Consider the following 22,797-nt stretch of genomic DNA (forward strand, 5'->3'; position numbering starts at 1 on the left):
CTTCTGACTCCCCTCCCTTTTCTCTCTCCATGGTGACTTCCCTGGCCTTGATCCTTGGGGCCCGAGAGCAGCTTCCAAATAAACCTGCATTTAGTGTAATCTAATCTGGCTTGAATGGACTCATTGGGTGAGGTTCTTCATATTTTTAGAATGTTCAAGATATAAAGTTATACATATATGTATGTGTATGTGTGCATATATATATGTATGGCTATCTATCTTTATATACAGACATATAAACTGTATATAAGTCACGCATATGAAATTATGTACTCTTTATAGATCAAATAAAAACATATATTTGATGCATTTCTTTATGTTTTCAGTGAATAGAGTCTATGTGTCATTGTTCCGTGTGGGAAAAATGCAATGATAGTGTAGTTCACTTCTTTACGGAGCCAAAGTTAAAAATACTCATATAATAACTCAGATAGTTTTGGAATGGTACAAAGCATTACTAAAACTAACATCTAATTATATACAAATACACTTATTACTGCGTATGTTTGAATGTAGAATGCAATAATAATCATGTATCAAATCAGATGCTAATTATAATCTTCTGAGTGGAGATACACTGTGACATGGAATAGAGCAACAGCAAGTCAGAGTTGCATAATAAATCCAAACAGCACTTGGCAAAATAAGTTCGTCAATTACAAATATGTGTAATCACTGACTGAATCATTGCTTGAGGGCGATTAATGATGAGGAGAGAGGAAAAATAGATGTGTTGGTCCTATTGTGGTTTGGTACTGAATGAAAGAGAAGAGGGACTGTCCTGGAGGGCATTGGTGGAACAGAAGACATTCCAAGTTGGAGTCATTGTTTTGGTCTAGACCATTGGTGGGCAGGCTTCTGTTCTTGAAATGATATGAATAGGAACCAGCACTTGAAGTCACAGACGAATCAGCAGGACAAAACAGACTGAAATGGACATCCTTTGGCATGAATGACTACAGACAACCCTGCTGGGAACAATTATGTATTTGAACGTGATCTATGTCACAGTCACCCACACTTGACAATTAGTATGCACGATCAATATTTTTGTTTTAAAGAAAAGTTAATACATTTTTAATTAAAATAGAGCCACATCATTTTCCTCTTTCCTCCTTCTGGCCCTTGTACAGTACCCTCCTTCCAACCCCTCCCATACCTTCTGACAGCTCTTCTCTGCCCTACCTCCAAATCGGTACTCTCTCTTCTTTGATTGCTATTGTTATATGATATACATGTATATGTATGCACAAATGCACATGTATATGTACATATATACCTGTATATATGTACATATACACCTATATATATGTACATATGTATATATATGTACATATACATATATATACACATATATATGCTGTTGAGTCATTTTTATTGTTTGTATGTATATGGCTTCAGGGCAGACCACTTTGTATTGAATAACCAATGGGGTTCATGCCTAGAAAAGGCTAATTCTCCCTCCCATATTTTCTTGAAACCGTTGCGAGTGACTATTCCCTATGGGTTTTCTCCCTTTATCTTCAATTAGCAACCAGTCCTGAGCACTAACTGGAATGAATTCCTAAGCTATAGTAAGTGAATTTATGATGTTAACACTTTTGCAAAAACAAATGTTTTGTTGTTCACCAAATACAATTTTTTGAGAGGAGGCATCATCTACATTTTTGTTATGTACCACTTCCTCAAGTCAGCACCAAATAACCCAAACACCCTAAACTTACCCCTTACCATCATTTTCTTTTTACGCCTGATGGATGAATCCGAGAGCCTTTTGAAGTAGCAAACATCTTGTGTGCCCCCTCACCGTCTAAGCTTCCTCTCTCTCATAGGTTACACACAACATTCTTCAGCATGAAGCCATGTCTTGATAAAATACCGAGCCTTGATGGAGATCACATAGCAATCTGTTATTCCATGTGACAGTCAGCTGAAGTCCATAGAGATCCAGAAGGTGGGGAGGAACTGCAAAAATAGTTTTCAGCTCTGGTTGTCATTTCAATAGACTACCCCAAAGCAGTGTTTCTCCATTTGACCCACCCTGAGCCAAACAGAGTCCCTAAGGACCCATCTGCTTGGAAGCATCCAGCAGTGTGTTTTACATCAGCTGCTATAGTGGCCCCTCCTGCATTACCTCTGATCCTTCTCTGTTTCACATCCTGTTTTCCTCCCTTCCCTGACTTACATACCAGCAAAACAACGTTGACACATCGTCTGTCCACAAAACGTTGTTTTTCAGGTACTCCAGGCTAAAGCAAAATATCACAAGGTGATCATCAATTCTCCATCAAGTCAATTTTATCTCTCTCAGCCTCCTGCATGGGATACTGTGCTGAGACAGTACAATAAGCCACAGGTAACAATTTGGGATGGTAGAAGGTGAAAAAGCAATGTAGTTTGGTTGCTATAACATCAGTCCTAACGGACTATGCGAGAGCATTATTACACAACTAAGCTGCTTGCGAGATTCTTCTACTATATGCATCATTTGATTGGCAGTGACAGCTCAGTCTTCGTGGAATTACCAGCTATCTCCTTTGTTATTTTTATGGCTATATACAACATTAAATCCCCCAATTACATTTCCCCAAGAGCCTTGGTTTTGTATTTTTAAAGCATTAGCTTTCAATTGCCTTTACACTACCCATAGAGATTCTCTTCTGGGTATCACACCTTTGCACCCTCCCTTTAAAGAAAATAAATGATAACACTTATTTCCGAAATAGCTCAGGTTTATCGTTATTGAAGACTTGCCTGTGATGTATGTAAACTGTTCAGTTTCAACCTCAGTATAAGTGAGAGCTGCTCCCACTTATACTCATCTCTTCAAATTACGGCCTGTTGTCTTCTCTTAAGTGTACGATCTATTGCGGAGTGGCTCACCAGTCACCCGCACACACACTTTGTGTAAACATAGATTCATCACACTGACAGTGAAAAGAGGAGAAAGAACCTGACTTTTGCTGAGCACGTGCGGTTTCCCGTGAGTCCTGCAAGGCAATTCCCTTTTGTTTTATCTTTCTAGAACCCTGTGCAGTACATATGATCCTACTTTATATGCAAAGAATTCAAATGACCAGTAGTATAGGGCAGAGACAGTATTTAAACTCATCTATGCCCAAATATACAGCCATGGATATCATCCACATTTAGGGTTGTAGTTCCAGTATTTTATTTTTGTTTGTTTTCAATTTTCATTCCTTCTCAAATCAGTTCCTTCCTTCTCATCTTCTCCACCCCACATCCTGCCTTGAAGATGTTTGATGCCTTCTCTCTTTTATTATTGTGTGCCTTGGTGGCTACTAATTGAGGACACTCATGTATTTCTTTGGATTTTAATAAAAGTAATGTTATGCTTTGAATTTGATGTGGCTCTTAAAGACTTAAGTTTTAGAGACTGGCTGACAGCTGATAGGTTTTTGGGAAGTGACCGATGGGGTCATGAGGAACCTGACCTAGGTAGTGTTTGAATTGATTGCTGAAATCATAGTTGATAATTGCAAATGGTGGGAGCTAAGGGCTGGTTCTGACTGTGCTACTGAGGGGCATTTGAAGCGTGTGTCCTGCCCCTGAACTCATCCTCTGCCTATTTTCTCTGTTCATCCCAAGCACATGAGGCAAGCAGACATTCATCTTACTCTGATATTCTAACCTAAGCTACTGAAGCAGTGATTCTCAATCTGTGGCTTGTGACTTCATTTGGTGGTCGTCTATCAGATATCCTGCTCATCAGATAGTTACATCATGATTCATAACAGTAGTAAATTACAGTTATGAAGTAACAAGGAAAATAATGTTATGGTGGTGGTGGGGTCACCGTGACATGAGAAACTATATTAAGGGGTTGCAGGGTTAGGAAGATGGGAGAACCACTAGACTAAAGCATATGAAACCATGAGCCAAAATAAAGCTTTATTTTGTTTCAGCTGCTGTGCTTGTGTGCTTTGTTACTGTGGCATAAAGTCTGACCACTGCAGGAGCCATAATCCTCCAAAAAAGCAATAATAGAAAAAATATCATTGAATGCAATCCTGCCATGTACGCAGTTAAGCTTGCTTCAATGTGAGTTTACATTTCAATTTCTTTTTCACATGGATGTCTGCTCTAGACATCTTTGGTTCATCTCCTTTATCATTCTTATTTTTTGTTTCTGTTTTGTTTTGTTTTACAGTTAAAAAGCATTTCCTGCCAACCATGGAGAAGACGATTATAATCAGTTTAAACAAAGAAAACCGAGAGCTGTGCTGAGACGCGTCCTCTTATCTGTGATTTTGGGTGGTTGGAACATCTTCACGATGTTTTGGGAATATTTAATTAACTATTTTTAAGACTTAGAGAGCAGATTTTTATATGAAAATATTTGTGATTCATTTGTGCAAATACATGAGTAATGAGAACTCAGATAAGAAGGGGCGCTGTGTAAAATGCTCCACTGTTTCTATGAACAATAAGCCACAAGAATCCAAAGAAGTGATAAATCTTGCCCTGTTGAGTCATAGGAAATGCTGTCTCGATGTGGTCTGGGAATGGGCTGAGGTCCTTGGCAATCTTTTGGAAGTGATTTATTTGGGAGGGGGAGGGTGACATTTGAATTGTCTTCAACAATGGGAAAGAGGTAATCCCTCTTTGGAGCAACCATGAGTTTGCCTTTAGCCTTGGAGATCATTCTTTGTCTCTAATGTCTCCCTGTGACTTATCTATGCTTTGATGTGTGTCACACGACACATCATTTTTACATGTCCACCTTAACCGTGGTTAGCCTTATATGTTTATCCAGGTAGTTATTCACCATCTGCTAGGCACTTATTACATAGCAACTATTCTAAGCTCCAAGAAATGGCAGCAAATCAGATGTTAGCTGCCCCCCATGATGCTTACATTTGAGTAGATATGACCCATTTTAATCTTTACATTGCTATGGTGGGAATCCACTCATGACATATGCTAGGCAAGTGCTATACCAGCCAACTATATCACTGACCTCTTTAAAGCCTTTTATACTGAACATTTTTTAAAGTAATATTTTTAGAAAAAAAAAGATGTTTTTATGCAAGGGAAATCTACCAATAGCAATCTACTTAGACAACATTAAATTGTAGAGTAATTTAATAAAGGATAATAAATTCAAAACCTATTCATATCAAAGAACATTAAGGACTTATTTTCAGTAAAATCGGTCTAATTATCTGTTCCCAGTTCTAAGACAAGGAAAGCAATGTTTCAGTGAACTTTCTAAGTCTTCATGTAGTCTTTATTTTCTTGGATTTAAACATTTTATCACATTTTTATTCATGTAGTCTTTAATATAATTTAAATGAACTCATTGAGTGTAAGTCTTTGGGAGCATCAGTACCAATAACCCACATTAAAGATTGGTCAATGTTAATATGATCTATGCAGATCTAGCGGGTGTTTCATCTTTGGGCCAGTTTAATGAAGGAGATATGCAATAATTATTCTTAATTATCACTTAATTTTGAATTTACCAAAAAGAAACTCCTCTGAGCTTTCTTGCAGAGCCATCTCTTGATTAGGTTAATTGAAGTGGGGAAGACCCATCCCCTGTGGCCGGGATGACCAGGGAGGGGATTTTGGATTGTATGAAAGGAGACAGTGAGTCTGGCATGACAATCAGCACTGTTTTCTGATTGTGGATACAGTGGTACCTGCCTCAAGGTCCTGCAGCTGGCCCTCCCTGCTGAGGGGAACTTTGAACTGTGAACCCAAATAAAAAAGGCTTAGCTTGCTTCTTGTCAGGGTTACTTTATTACAGCAACAGCAAAAGTAAGTAACATGGGGTACTAGTTAGAAGTTGGAACCTTGAATAGATTTCTTTCTGCATAAAACCCAGAAAAGGATAGGTGCAGTATTGCCAAATCAACAGTTTGAAATTATTTTTGTAATATCCTACTGTTACACTACTGTTAAAACCATAATATAGGTAGAATAGCATATTTGCTCAGATAATTAATGCCTTTGCTTTCATTTCTTTAAATATGTCTTCTCTGAACTACTATGCTATTGGCTCATACTCATGTATCTGATTTTTGTCTTCCAGCTAAAGTATTTAGAAGGTGAGGCAGTATTTTTTTTTTCTACAGCTGCTAGCACGGAATTCAAAGTCTCACTCCTAGAGACTGGAATGGAATACACAGTAGTTTGTGCTTTTCAGCTCACAGCACATTGAAATTGTGGTTTATTGAGGTTCGTCAGCCCTCTCTGTGTGCTTCTGTTTCTCACAGTAAACTCATGCAGACATTCATTGTATGATCTAGTGTAGTACACAGATGGTTTGTAAGAGGAAGGCTGGTTGACATCACTTCCCTCATGTGATTAATACCTCTGTGGTGCAATCAGTTTCTCTTTACTCAATACATCCTCAACTCCAGTTTCCTTACTGACTTTAGCCACTGGCTCACTATTATGTGTGATTGTGTGCATGTGTGTGTATGTGTGTGTGTGTTTGAGGGAGTCTATTGTCCTTCCTCTCTTTCCACCGTGTGGATTCCAGATAGTGACCTCGGAGGGCTGAACTCGGATTGTCAAGCTTAGCTGTAACATCTATATTTGGAAGAGTTCTCCCAGCCCTCCACTGTCTATCTTAAATATCTCCTAGAGGATAGACCCTTTCTCATGTCCTTTGGATTTCCTTCTTTATGAGTATAAGCCCCTTAGAAATAGTTCTCTCCCCACTTTATGTGGGAAACAGTTCTACCTGTCCACCTGAATGATATGCCCTGGCATGGTATAGGTATTTAATAATGCTCAAATAACTCAGTTTTATGGAATATAAAGTGCTTGTTTTAAGTGAAAAAATATTTATTGGGCATCCATGTTATGAGGAGGGCTAATGCAGATGATATAGAGAGTATGAGGATATCAAGATGTGTGATTCTTTGTAGTCCACAAAGCAAGCAACAGGGTCACCTAGTAACTAGGTATGCAAAAACTACAAGCAATGATTCAAGGTGCGCTGTTATTAATTATTGGGCTCGTTATATCATGAGTGACAAAAGTTTAGACTGGTAGTAATGTATCTCAAAAGGAGGCCATGGAAGAAGAGAAATGTGTTGGGATATGTGGGAATTAGATGGCCTATGTGTAGAGAAGCCATTCAAGGCAGAGAGAAGGAGCTGGCTGTGGAGAGTCCTCCCAGGACTCTTACTGCATTTCCTGAGAGTACTCTCTTCAACGCTTTTAAGACTATGAATGGTGTTAAGGATTTGAGTTCCCCTTCACACAAACAAATACAAAAATACAAAGCATGTATGGAACATATGTACCTGTGCTTGAATATCATTAGAAATCCCAGTAGACATTGCCACTTAAAAATAGACTGTTAACAAATTAATAGAGTGATTAACTGTGATTATCATGAAGGGTATGCAGAGTTTGAAGATGTTTCCAAAGGGAACAGGGCCAAGTATTCAGCTTGAGAGCAGGAGAGATGACTCAGCAGTTAAAAGCAGGGGTTGCTCTTCCAGAGGATCCAGGTTCAATTCCCAGCAATTCTTGGCAGCTTGTAACTGTCTATAACTCCAGTCCCAAAGATCCAGTGTCATTTACTGGACTCCATGGGCACCAGACATACACACAGTGCACAGATGTACATGTAGGCAAAACGCCAATGCACATAATAATAATAGGAAAAAAATTAAGATTTGATTCTGAAATTACTGCTTTCCCTTTGGCATTTTGCCCATAGTGTAAAGACCATCACAATTCTTTCCTTCCAAGCTCATTGGAATGCTTGATAGCAATATTGACATCAGTCATACACTGTTCAGGACATGCATATTTATCTTACATAGAAGGAAAAAGCCCGGAAGATTCTGTGAGTCATGAATAAGAGGATTGAAGCAGAATGTTAGAAGAGAAACTTGCTGGCAGTGTGCACAATGGAAGGAAAGTAGCACTCACAGTTGGGTGCAGGAGGGGGGAGTCCTGACGTCATCATGAGATGGGTAGGCCAGACTGCACTCTCAATATGGTAACAACAGAGCTTCTTTATATATGAAAGAAATGCCACCCAGGGGGCAGTTAGCATTTAAGAAGTTTTCTTCCTTGAAGAAGTCACTTCACAGAAACCTACTCCCACATAGAATTTAGAAAAGCAGTACTGTAGTCATTATAAATGTCCCCCTTAAAATATTCAAGACGTGATAGTTGAAAAGGTACATGATAGATTTTTTTTTTTTTTTAAATAACAGAAGCATCTTTTGGGTGTTTTGTATTAAATTATATAGAGAGACAAGCATAGAATGCTCCCCAACGTGAAATAATATGCCAGTTTCTCTGAAGGACAAATGGCATCTTCTACTTCCTCTTAACCTTAACTTCTCCATTATGGTCATAATGGAGCTTAGTATCAGCAGCTGGTCCATGGATCCATCAACTGATTAGGTTTGCTTTCTTCTTCCTGTTTCTACAATACTTTGTTCAGACCTTGTATATTTTCTTTATTTTCTTTAAAAGTTTTATTTTATGTGTATGTCTGTGTACTATATGTGTATAGTATCTGTGGAGGCCAGAAGTGGGCAGTGGGTCTGCCAGAGCTGGGGTTACAGTTGATTGTGATCTGCCACGTAGGTGCTAGGAACTGTACTTAGCTCTTCTAGAAGAACAGCAAACAGTCTTAACCACTGGATCAGCTCTTCAGCTCCTACCTTTTTTTTTATTATTATTATTCTTTAATCTTTCTTCACAGTCTAGTTGCCATCCCCTTCCTCGTCTGCCGCTGACAGCTCCCCATCCCATTCCTCTCCCCTTGCTGTCTCCAAGAGGATTTCTTCATCCCCACCCCACCCCACCCCATCAGACCTCCCCATTCCCTGGGGCGTCTCTTCTTTCACTGAGACCAGACCAGGTAGTATATGTTTTGGGGGTCTCATATTAGCTAGTGTATGCTGCCTGGTTGGTGGCTCAGTGTCTGAGAAATCTTGGGGGTTCAGGTTAATTGAGACTGCTGGGCTTCCCATAGGGTCACCCTCCTCCTCAGCTTCTTCCAACCTTTCCTTAATTCAACCACAGCTGTCCCCAGCTTCTGTCCATTGGTTGGGTGTAAGTATCTGCATCAGACTCTTTCAGCTGCCTGTTGGGCCTCTTGGAGGGCAGCCATGCCAGGTTCCTGTTTGTAAGCACATCACATATCAGTAACAGTGTCCGGTCTTGGAGCCTCCCCTTGCAGTTTCTATCTTTTCACTTGAGTATTCCATGACAAGAATTCTCTGATCTTATACCAGGCCTTTCTCCATGTAATTCATTCTCTGCCGTATAGCTAGTATAGCTGCAGTATAGCAAGAAGACTTTCTGAAATAGAAATTTGTCATTTGTATGCTTTATAATCCACTTTTAATCTACTTTTCCTGACTTCTCCCTGGAATCCATGTCTACACTACTATCTCTGCCAAGAGGCCATGTTATTCAACACTGCTTTACTTCATCGAGAAATTATATTAACCATGCAAGTCATACTATAAGAATATCCCTGTTCTTTTCCTTTTTGACAAAGTACGACATTCCATAATGGAAATCAATTAAATATTCATTTAACTCCTTAGGTCTGTCTGTCTGTCTTTCTATCTAATGTATCCTTCATGTGTCTCATTTATCATTCAGGTACATCTCTATTATCTATCATCTACCTATCTATCTACCTACTTACCTACCCTCCTTCCTTCCTACCTATTATCTATCTGCCTTTTTAATTTATCCTTCATGTGTCTATCATTTAGCACTTCATGTAGGTATCTATGTTCTGTCACTTTCCTGGTTTTTACATTTTAGACTTTATTTAGTGCTACCGTGACAAAATGTTAGAATCCAGCTCCCCTCACTCTTGTTCTCTATTGGCTTACTTTTTAAACTGGGCACCAGTTTCTGCATTTGCTCTGCCACTGTTTATAATACACCCTGGGTTGCCACTCCTGGGAGCTGCCCAGTCATTTGCTCTGGGAATGTCCAAGTCCTTCCACTTGGCTTCCTGTTTTGTGCTGGACCAAAAAGTTTAAGGTGTCTAATCTCTGCTTCTTATTAGTTCAAATCATGAGAAAACGAGGTTCATCATTCTTAGTAGCTACTGGATGGGCCAGATTACCAACTCAGAAATGAGAACTACTTCATCTATGAGCCCAATGAGAGGATAACACATTCTTAACACCCAATGTTGTTCTTTCATGGTGTGTATATGTGTGTATGTGTATGTGTGTGTGTGTGTGTGCATACATGTATGTAGTACCCATAGAGGCCGGAGAGGCCAGAAGGGGGGATTAAGTTCCCTGGAGCTGGAATTAAAGTTTATAAACTTTTAAATTTATTGAGATTTTTACAGTGCTCAAGATTCAATTCAGCTGGGTCCGACTTTCCTCTGCTGGGCAAGTATTCTCCTACTGCTTTAAATCCTCAGCATCCATCTAAACAACAACAGCAACAAACCTTACATGCCTGAGACATTTTTCTGTTAAGTTTTGGCATTTATATTATTTATTTAGTTGTGGATTTTATTTCTGGTTTTGAGATAAAATCTTATGTAGCTAAAGCTATCTTCAAGCTCCTTATATAACCAGGGAAATCACCGAATTCCTGATCCTCCAGACTCTACCTCCCAAGTGCTGGGATTACCAGTATACATACAGCACCATTTATGTGGTTCTGGGGATCAAATTCAGTGGCTCCTGCAGGCCAGGCAAGCATTCTACCAACTGAGAGGCATCCCTAGTCCAGGATGTGGAATTTTGATTGGAAAGGCACCATTCTTTATTTATTCTTTATTATTATTATTTTATTATCATATAATGTAGAGTATATTACAAGATTTATTGTGTACTAACCAATTATGTTGTTAATAAGTATGCATCAAAGCAATGATTAAGTCTATGTATATTGCTAATTACCCTATCACAGAATCTTTAAGACCTCTAAAGAGACTCTAACATTTCAGATGATACTGTTCTCGGTGGGGGCTTTATCGACATGATGTCCGCTGTCAATGGTCCTTTGAGTTTTGAGACTTTTTCTTGAGTCTTTTTCTTGGATTGTTTTCTCCTTTTCAGTTTCATGGTTATGTCACGCATCATACAAACTCCCTTTTCATACTCCTATATTCTTCTAGTCTCTGGGGTCATGAATGACAAGCAAGCAACACATTAGCAAGCCATCCTGCCCTCCTAGAAGGTGCACATCCTAGTTGTAGAAGTAGAACTCAATGGGCAAAATAAAAAAGTACTTTGGGTAGGGATGAACACTAAGGAAAGCAAGCAAAGGTCAGGAAGGTGAGCATGTGTGACGTTGCACATTTAGACTCAGTGAAAAGGCCTCATTCACAGTGTGAGATTTGAGTAAGAATGTGGAGACTGGGGGATGCTTTCCAGGCAGGAAACATTGAGTTCAAAGCACTGATGCACTTAAGGAGTAGTGAGAAAAACAAAACCAAACCAAACCAGAGTGACTATAGTGAATGAGACTCTGGGGGCATCCAGGGCATGAGGCAAAAAGCCACTGGGATGCAGATCATGTGCAGGTTGACCCACAGGAAAGGGGCCATGGGAAGGTTTTGATCAGATGAGAAACATGACCTGGCTCCTGTCTTACTGAGATCACTTTAGACAGTGCATTGAGAATAGACCGAAGGAGGACAGAGACAGTGGCAGGCTGCTATCTGAGACTATTGTAGAAAGTGGGGAAAGAAATGGTGGCTGGTGACATGTCAGAGGCAGCAGGAGTGGACTGGATTGTTCTCTGTGTGTCCAGGGTAGGGTGTGTCATGATTTGTAGACCAGACAGTATTGACAGAGTGTGCCATGAGTTGTAGACCAGACAGTTTTGAGACTGTGAGATAAAGAGGAAGTAGGGATGCCACCAGGGCTTTGGCTCAAGCCTGCAGAGATATCTTGCCAAAAACAGAATGAGGAAGAAGTACAGGAGAAGCTGTTTTTATTTTATTTTTTGAGTGGAGGGAGAGAAAAGAAGGTGGTAAGGGATGTCTGGAATTGGACTTTGGCAATGAAAGACAGCCATATAACACACTCATGCATTTTCAGGGGATGGACAAGGAAGTGAAAAGAATATTAGTGGTTCATATATCCATAGGACCAGACAAGATAACTTGTGAATGTCTCTGTCTCTCTCTGTCTCTCTTCCCCTCCCCCGCCCTGTGTGTGTGTGTGTGTGTGTGTGTGTGTGTGTCTGTCTGTCTGTCTGTCTGTCTGTCTGTCTGTCTGTCTTTGGATTCTAAAGATGTCTAAGGACTGCTTCTGAAGGCATTGCCCTTCTGGACAGATAGCCAAGCTGAATAAGGAGAACAGGCCAATGAAGTCCAAAGAAAAAGCAAATATGCTGTGTACCACAGCCAAGCAAGGAAAGAATTCCAAGGAGGAGGAGATGACCCACTTTGCCAAGTCCCACAGACAGCAGAGTAAGATGAGGATTGTGAAACCACCTACTTATGGCAAAAATAGTGTTAGTGGTGTGGTGGGGGAGGAAGTAACATGATCGGACGGAGAGGGGCCGGAAGAGACAAGGAAAGAGTCCGCATGGACAGTTTGTCTAAGGGGTTTTGCTGAAATGCGAAGAAAACAAGAGGTCAGCTCGTATTGTTGGATTTTATTTATTTGTTTGTTTGTTTGTTTGTTTTTTCGAAACAGGGTTTCTCTGTGTAGCCCCAGCTGTCCTGGAACTCACTCTGTAGACCAGGCTGGCCTCGAACTCAGAAATCCACCTGTCTCTGCCTCCCAAGTGCTGGGATTAAAGGCGTGCGCCACCACCACCCGGCTGTTGAATTTTATTGATTCATGTTATTCAGATATGAAGCATCAGGATTCTTTTCTTTTTCATTTTCTAATTCTTTATTTTTTTTTAAAAAGATTTATTTATTTTTATATGTAAGTACACTGTTGCTGTTTTCAGACACACCAGAGGAGGGCGTCAGATTTCATTATGGGTGGTTGTGAGCCACCATGTGGTTTCTGGGATTTGAACTCAGGACCTTTGGAAGAGCAGTCAGTGCTCTTACCCGCTGAGCCATCTTGCCAGCCCTAATTCTTTATCTTTTAGTTCTGATTTTTCTGGGAACATTGTTGAGTTCATAAAATGGTCCTGCTAATCATTCTCATTTCAAGAAATCTTTGTTTTTCTGGTTATTCCTAGGGACTGTGAGCTCTGCCTTTGTCTTTCATTTATCAAAAATTTTGCAATGAAATATGTGAAAATTATTATATTTTACTAATAGCTATTCAACTCTGGTTTTGCTAGATTTTTCTTTTTCTAAGCTATTAAAGGGTTATTAAGATATATAAAATAGGAGCTGAGGGGTTTGCAGCCCCTTAGGACGAATAACAATATGAACTAACTACTACCCTCAGAGCTCCCAGGGTCTCAACTACCAACCAAGGACTGCACATGGAGGGGTCTGATTGTTCTGGCAGCATGTGTATAGTAGAGGATTGCAAATTCGATCATCAATAGGAGGAGAGGACCTCGGCCCTGTGAAGGTTCTGTGCCCCAGTGTAGGGGAATGTCAGGGCCAAAAAGTGGGAGAGGGTGGGGTGGCAGGCATGGGGAAGGGGGAGGCAACAGGGGTTTGTTTTTGTTGTTTTTGTTTGTTTCTTTGTTTTTTGGAGGAGAAACTGGGAAAGGAGAAATTTACATGTAAATAAAGAAAATATCTAAAATAAAAGATATATAAAATAATATGGCTGCTAATAGAACATCATCCTCAACTATATGACCTTTAGGCTTGGGGTCATAGCTCAATAATAAAGTGTTTGTTTAGTACATGTTAGGTACTAAAATGGACCTCATATAAGTTATGCAGCAGTGTTCCCCTATAAGTTGTATATATGGGCACATTCTAGCTAATATATAAAGTTATCTATAATATAAAAGGTGTAACACTAAAAAATTTTTAGTCTCTCAAATATCATCTCAGTTTCCTAAAGGAATTCAAATGAACTTTTCCCCCTGAAGCTTGTTTCTTTTTGTATTGATCTCTATTTCTTCTATGTCTAAGTCAGATCTCTGCTCATTTCCTGTTTGGTTTAAACTGCTTTTCATATGGAAAGATACCCTTAGTTAGTTAGAGATCTTTGTCTGCCCATTTTAGTTATGAGTGGAACCTAGAAAGCCTGGCAGAAGTTTGTATGTGTGGATAGCATGGCCCAGCTGCCAGCTTTCAGTGGCTAAGACCAAACCTAGGGTTTTTTGTTTTGTTTTGTTTTTATTTTTTCTCTTTTTCCCCAAATGGCCATGTATGGGGTTTGAGACTGAACTTTCCTTGGGAGAAAGCATTTATCTTCTGTCCAGCCTTGAAGATGGAGACTCTCCCTACACAAGGAATCAGTGGAAGGAGTTAAAATTCCACACACATTTTATCTAGCCCTGTTTCAGTGCTGCTGTCTGGAGACACCTTGCATGTCCTAGTATCTGCAGCTTTGGGGGGGTTCTAAGCACCAAGACTGCTCATCACTTCAGCATATCCCTACCATAGACTGTAGCTTTTACTATTTCTTTCTCCATTTGGCATTCTCCATCCCTGCAACCCCTTCCCATCCATCCCTTCCCTTTTCCAATCCTTTGCCTCTCTAGTTTCAGCCAGCTGTGATCCCAAAAGATATTTAGAAAGAATGAAAGCACATTCATGTAAGTGTTATTACAGTATGTTGTTGTTATCGTCCTGCTTTATTATGAGTTATGGTTAGTTATATTGTGCCTAATTTAGAAAGTGTGTTGTTCTCATAGCTAAGTATGGAGATATAAAACAGGACATTCAGGGTTCATTATAACCTATAATATCTAGCATCCAGGGAAGTGGGCTTGTTTAGAAATGGTTCTTTGGAGCAAATCCCATCTGTGTTGTCAGGAAATCAGCAGTTTGGCCCATAGGTCAGCAGCAGCAGCAGCAGCAGCAGCAGCAGCAGCAGCAGCAGCAGCAGCAGCAGCAGCAGCAGCTCAAACCACTTGTAAACACTTCACGGATATAAACAGCAGTCTAGTTTGATAGAGTCAGGATATCAAACATGAATCAGCAGTGGTGGTACAACCTAGTAGATGTAGCCAGGCCTTAGCCATCTCAACATAAGTCAGCAGGAGGGACCAGGAACAACAAGGACACCAGAAGAAGTTCTTAGCTGTGCCGCTCTCAGTGAATGAACATCAGCAAAGACACGAAGGCTGAGAACCACAGCTCTAGAACCACAAGTCAACATAAATCTCTCCCATTTTTCAGTTGATTCTCTCAGGTATTTTGTTATCATAATGGAAAACTGACTAACATACTTTTCATGCCACATGTTTGGTGGTGAAAGCACAACAGAATGTGTAAATCGCATGGCTCTTTGCAGACTAGATGTCTGAGGACTTCATTTCAGATCTATTAACGTGTCTAAAACAACGTGCCTAACTTTGTGCACAGTCCTTTGGAAATGTTTGGGTAATGGAGGAAGGAGAAATCTCATTGCAGTCTGTTCCTTGTCTATCAGCTCCTGTTCCTATTACTATAGATCACCTCTCACTGAAATAGTTACATAGAAGTATAACATATCCTTATTGGATATTCAGAGCAGAGTGTTCTGTGCTTTGAAGACATCGATATAAAAGAATGACCACCACTAAAATTTACCTCTTAACAATCATGCAGTGGTCAAGTCTCTGTGTATACATGGGCATCAGATTTTCTCTATGGAAATACATGTTTGTTTTCTCTCCACTTATGGGAAAGTTAGTTCTCTGTGCTTAAGGCTTTATGGTTGGAGAGATGAGGGTTGACAGTTTGACATTTCTACACATACAGTGACTATGTGATCTTGGGCATGTTAGTTAATTTCTCCAAGCTTTATTTGTATCTGTCCTAAAATGAAGAGGGTAGTGCTTTTATTTTAGGACTGTTGTAAGAGTTAAATGAGAAAATATATTCAAAGCTTCCAGGATAGGGTGTTCTCCACAAACAATGTTGAAGAAATCATATGCATATATGTATGTATATAAATATGAAGATCTAGTCCACTTGGTAGTAAGTGTTTGCATAATCATTTTGTGGCTTCAATCTTTCCTTTGCAAATGCAGAGTTAATAATGATCTGTTTCCTGGGACTGAGTCAGATCTATTGGCCCAATGAGCCACTGTTTCTTCACAGCCCATGCAGTGTCCTCCACGATTAAACCCTATCCGCTCCACCCATACTTTACCTCTTAATTGCCTCCCACCCATCCTTCCAGGACATAACTTTCCCTTTCTCCCACTCCAAATGATTATGCAACAGTGAGGATGCTCTTTATTCTGGAGCCCTTATCAGAGTAACTTGAGGACAAAAAAATCATTTCAAGTGAAGAAATGAAGCAACTTGTCTCTCCCTTCATCCATGAGTCAAGAAATTTATTGGTCATGAGTTTTGATACTATCTTCTTCATTGATCTGGAATAAATCTGATAAGTTACTCACTCTTGGTTTCAGATTTTCTTTTTTGATAAATGATTAGGAAAGAAGCAGGTTGGCCTGCTTGTGCTGGCTGATGGGAACCATATAATGGTGACAGGTACTAGAAGGGTAGGAAGATCATCATCAGAGCAATCCAGCAGTCTGGAATTTCAATGTCTCTACTAAGGTGATCCCAGGTTAGAGACTGTGGCAAAAATTAGGAAAAAGAAAGGAGTCCTCAAACACCCTTCTTACTCAAGCCACTTGACCTTGGCAACTCTCCTTCTTTGTATTTTGTGTTTTGTAGGGTGGAAGGAATGAGAGGAAATAAAGGCCTGGAAGACAGGATATCATAAAATCAAGCAGGACTTACAACTACTTCTAGGGACTCAAGCCTAAACTAAGGAGCCTGAATGCATCTGAGCTGGGTCCTCTGAGTGTATGTGATGGTTGTGCAGCTTAGTGTTTTTGTGAGTATTCCTAACGGTGGGAGTAGGGGCTGTCTCTGACTCTTTCACCTATCCTTGGGGCCCTTTTCCTCCTACTGGGCTGCTTTACTTAGCCTTGATGTGAGAGGGTCTGTCCCTAGTTTTATTGCATCTTGTTATCTTATATTTGGTTCATAACCCTGGGAGGCCTGCTCTGTTCTGAAAGAAAATTGAGGAAGAGTGGATCTGGGACAAAGGAGAGGTAGAGGTAGGAGGGTTGAGAGGAAAGGAAGGAGAGGAAACCATGGTCGGGATGTCATATATGAGACAAGAATTAAAAATAAAACAAAACAACAAATCAAGTGTTCAGGTTGGGGTGGAGACCATCAGAAGCAGCATCAGTTGTACCCAAGGACTGAGCACACATGGCTGCTAAACAGACACTGCCTTCTGTTTTCTATTCCAGAAAGACCAAGTTTTAAAACTTAGGAGAAAACTTTATATTTAATGATTCATTCCATCTATTGCACAATAGTTTTTCAATCTAAAACCTCTGGAATGTATTCATGTTTTAAGCCAGATATCAGATCTTTATATGTGTATGTGTGCATGTGTTTATTTTTAAGTGAAAAAAGGTTATAATTAAGAAGAATGGAAGGCTCCAAGAAGGGTCTCTTTTTTCCCATCCATTCTTCCTTCCCATACACATTCACCATAAATCAGTCACCATAGTCACCTTTGGGATGAAAACTCTTACTAACTTTGTGGTCACTGTATAGGAAATGTGAATGTGTTGGAGTGATTGGGGAAGACATCCTGTTCCATAGAGTCATGCACCTTCTTGTTCTAGACTGTTCTGCAGACAGCAAGACACAGTGCCAGCATCCCGGATGTGCCGTCATCTCACTCCAAACAAGCTCTTACTTGTCACCATCCCTGTGATAGCTTAACCTCACCTGTGGAAACCAGAGACGGGATTTATTACTACTGTTAAAAATAAAAGTGGATTCCTCAGAACTAAGTGGAATTTTGTTTTTTGTTTTTCTTTCCAAATGGTGCTGATAGAACAAGAAGGGTACAGTTCACAAGGGTGTGTGGTAGAGAGTGACAGAGCTGCAGAGATGCTATATTCAATGTTCAGGGGCTGCTTCTTTCCAGGGAGGTAATGCCTGAGGAGAAAAGAGAAGACTCATAATTACATCCTGAACCATAATGATTAGTAACAGCTGAGCAGTTAATTAAATTCTAGTCATTCATATACATTCATCTGGGGGTCTCGCTACTGAGTTCTAGGGTCCAAAAGTCCCTACTGCTATGGTCTCAGCTTATACATCAGGATAAGAGTAGCATGCTATACCAGTAGCTAAGGGAAAGGGCTGAGTCTAGAGGGAAGTAAAAGATTGGCCTCTCTAGTGTAGTAAGTTATACTTATAGAGCAGTGAGAAATTATGGTGTGCTTTGGACAGTATGGTGACTATAGATAATAACGCATATTCCTATATATAAACATAGCCTGCTGAGTCTGTTTAGTGTTCTTGATATGTACATGTGCTTAGGGCTGGTGGCTTGGGACTGTGTAACCTCTCCAAGAGCCTATCCTTGAGAAAACTTATTCTCTCACTTAGCAGCCAGGAGTTGCCTATAACTCTTTATCTAGGGGTCAGGCTTTGTGAGATTTCATCCACCCACAATGGCATGTCAATCAGTACTGTGTTTGTGCAGAACTTGTTTAGGCAACCACGTTGTTAAGATTCAGGGTTGTAGATTCTATCATATACAGAAGACACAACCTCACAGGAGATGTGCTGGTTCCCTGGCTCTTACTACTCCTTCTATGTTGTTCCCTGAGTCTTTAAGTGTAGAGGCTGTGCTGGAGATATATCAACTGGGCTAGGCACAACATGGTCAATCCTTTTCTGTGGCCAGCTCTCAAGCTGTGCTATTGCTACTCTTTAAAGTATTTAAGTTTGAATAAGTCAACAGGTTGAGTAATAGACACCATAGTCCAAACCAGGTCTACTGATCGTAGCAGCAGACCATCTTAAGTGTACCTTTTTCCTGATCTTAAGGCTTTGATGTTAAAAAAATGTAGTTAATTTTTGTGATGTTAAAAAAATGTTAATTTTTTTAACATCTTTGAGCAATTTGAACAACCAGTTTTCTCTAATAGTGAAACTTAAATGGTGATGGAGAAAAGTCTTTCATGCAGAAGACAGACCTGGTCTAGATGAACATTCCATTCTTGTTTATAGCTTTGCTGCCTTCTTCCTCTTCCTCTTCTTCCTCTTTTCCTCTTTCTCCCCTTTCTCTTCTTCCTCTTCTCTCTCTCCCTCTTCTCTTTCTCTTTTTCCTTTTCTCCTCCTCTTCCTTCTTTTTTTTTTTATTTTTTAAGACATAGTTTCATTATGTATCTTTAGACTTCTATCTCAGGGGCCTATGCCTTCCTTGAATAGAGTGGCTCAGGTTAGATTGACCCTTTCAGTATGCTAAGTCATTGTTTAGAGATAAAAACTTCCTCTATCCTGATATTTAAATGCATTAAGAAATTGGTTCCCAGATTCAATCAAGTGAAAAGTTCCTACTGTATAAGCTAAGACAAAACTCTTTGTTAGTATCTAAGTACTGAGGAAGATCCAGTAGTTTACATTTAGATTATTAGGACATTTCCACTTACAACAAAGAGAAGCTATGGAGAACATGTATGTTCCCACCACCCCTGACTCTCTCTTAACACCCCTTCACAGGCATAATTTCCCCTAATATCAACATCCCTGTTCAACATAGTACACATGTTACAAATGATGAGTCTATATAGAACAATGTAACTGCCCCAAGTCTATAAGCTTACATTTGAGTTTACTTACTGTTAAGCATAGGCTTGTATAAATACATAACAACATTAATGTGCCATATAGTATCAGACAGAATTTTTATTGTCAAACATATTCCTCTGAGCTCTGTGTAATTATTTTTCTCTCCCTTAATCCTTGCAAAACCACCAACTTATTTATTTAATCCTATTAAATAATTTCATCTTTTCCAGAATGACATCACGTTGGAATCATATGGGATGTAGCCTTTCATATTGGCTTCTTTCAGTTGATCACTATGCATTTAATGCATCCATGTTTTTTTCCAGTGTTCTGTTTGTAGTCTTAGGAAGTTGAACCCAGGCTTTCCATACGCTAGGCAAGAGCTCTACCACTGAACTACATTCAAAGCTTGCTATTGGTTCATTTCTTTTTAACACCAAGTAAAACTTCCACTCTATGTACCAGAATTTATCTTGGCTTTGTCCAAGCTTTTGTAATTATGACTGAGTGTGGAACATTCACACTTAGGTTCCTGCATGATCACACGTTTTCAACTCCATTTACTGAACACCAAAGAGTGACTGGTGGATCATACAGTTTGTGTTTTGCATGAAGCTGCCAAACTGCCTTCTACAATGATGATACTATTTTGTATTCTCTCAACAATAAATGAGTTCTTGTGGTAGCAATTTAGAGTTGTTAGTGTGTTGGGGTTTGGCTATTCTTACTGTTGCTTCAGTTTTCATTACTTTGGTGACAATAAATACATGACATGTATGGTGATTAATATTCACAAATGCTGCAATGGGGAATGGAACATTCGGTCAGAAAAGCCCTAGCCATGCATGCATGAGAACTTGAATTCAGCTTCTGGCATCTACTTATAAAGCTGGGTAAATAGACTGTGGCTGTAACCAGGAGCCAGGGACTAGGATGGGAAGAAGAGTGGACCTGGCACTTTCTGGTCAGCCAATCTAGCCAAATCATGGAGCAACAAGATCGGTGAAAGATCTTGTTTCAAGAGTATGGTGTAAAACAGAGGTTCTTAACCTATGGATTGCAATCATTTTGTTCCTCTTTAATAGAAAAACAAAACAAATAAACAAACAAGCAAAACCAAAGCAGAAACCTAGAGATGAACTCTGTACTGAGGTATTAACATGTTAAAAAGAGGGGACTAAAGAGAATAATGAGAATTATTTTAATTGTGTTAGTAATAAGAAGGCGAGGGGGAAAAAGCCCTTCAGTCATAGCACTCAGGGATGGTTCTTTGATCCAGAAATGGATGGGAGTAAGTAAAAAGGGATGTTCCCTCAGTAGCTCGATGATTTGGGCAACTGTCCAACTGGTGTTGCAAGAAAGGAAGCAACCTCAAGATGAAAATCTCTTACAGGCTGGCATCTGCCCAATGCTGAAATGTTGACAGAGAAGTGCAGGCACACCCCAAAACATCCTGATTAACTTGCAGGTGTTGTGCAAAACCGAGTGGGAAGAGAAAAACCATGCATCACCCTAGGCAAACTCTGCTGGTGGCCCTACTGGTGTGCAGAGTGTTCGATATGCTAAAACCTTAGGATTCGAGAGAATGGTTTGGTATTTTCCTTGTAGATTGGAGTGTTTCTCAGAGACTCATAATCTTGTTGATCTAGAAAGGATTTCTCAGAACAACTTTCCCAGTGGAATTTAGTTGTCCAGAAACTCCCTTCAAATAAAGTCTCATGACACTATGCTGTATTCGGGTAGAATGTATGAGCAGAAATTACTTCAGTTTCAAGAAAATCACTCACCACAAAGCTGATAAACTGAACCAATGCTGTAATCGGAAGATGTGAAATGAGAATCACTGTGACATGATTTGTATGGAGTATTTATCATCTTATTTATTATCATATTATTCGTGTCTCTTTCTACATTATGAAACAAATTCTGAATAGCATGAGATGTATTTGCAAATGGGAGGTCTCAGTAATCACCTTGTAGTCTTGTGGGTACCCTGACTGTAGGGGAGATATCTTCCTTCTGAGATCAATTGAAGCCTGAGTCAAGTTCGAAATGCAAGTCAGTGGACTCAGTGCTAGCCAGTATAAAGCTCTTCTGAGGTTTTAAACATTACGATAGTATGATGATAGTTTGATAGTTAAAATGTTATTTAAAAGGTTAAAACACCAGCCTCGGCTACCATGTTGTCTTTAAACCTCAGCTCATTTAAACCACAGCTCGAAAGCTCTCCCATTGAACCCAGGAAACACTGCGGACCATTGGAGGAATTGTGATCATTATTTCTCAAGAACTAGAGTGGGCAATCCGACAAAACAAACAAGCCCAATGCTGTTAAATAAAATGATTTACATTCCTTTCAGGAAATGTCACAATGAGGATTTTACTCTGGATTTCTCTGGTGCTTTTCTGTTTGATTTTCATGTAGAACGAACTGAGCACAATGTGTAACGTTCACTAATTGCCAGTTTTATTCTGTTAGCATCTTACTTAGAATGTGCCTCGGGGCCCAGTAATCTATCTTATTAATGTGTCTTTCACCAGTTAGGTTTAAAGTCCCTTCCTAAAGGGCCCAACCTCCTGTGTTTTCCTATTACCATAAGGATAAGTCAGGAATTAATTTGCACACAGTAGGAGATTGGTCACATACCCACTCTGCATTTAAGATGTCTCTGAACTTATTCTCAAGCAAGCATTTACTATTGTAATGTGCTTGGTGTGGGGTCTTATGCTAATGCTTCTGACCACATATTGTCAATACACGAACTGAGTCATCTATAATTTTGTTTAAAATAATCATAAAAGAATTTTTATGTACTATTAACTAAAGGAGTAGGTGTTGAGTATTCACTATTGTTCATGTTTGGTGCTGAGTCTTTGGAAGGTTGGTTTTCTGGGCAGTTAGTATATATAAATATAAGAAACAATCATGTCAAAGACAGTTATTGTTACTGTTTGTCATTAAAACAGGCTTTTAATGGTTAGTATAATTTCTTCATAAATTGACTGTTCCTTTGCCTAATTTATCAATGCCATTCTGGTCAATAAGCCTAATAATGTAATTTTTACCGTCCGTGTTATAAATAAAAACAATTACAATTTGTGTTTGGTTGAAAGAATGAGTCCACAAATCATGTTTATATTTTCATACC

Source organism: Mastomys coucha, unplaced genomic scaffold (genome assembly GCF_008632895.1).
Source record: "Mastomys coucha isolate ucsf_1 unplaced genomic scaffold, UCSF_Mcou_1 pScaffold4, whole genome shotgun sequence".
NCBI classification, from domain to species: domain Eukaryota; kingdom Metazoa; phylum Chordata; class Mammalia; order Rodentia; family Muridae; genus Mastomys; species Mastomys coucha.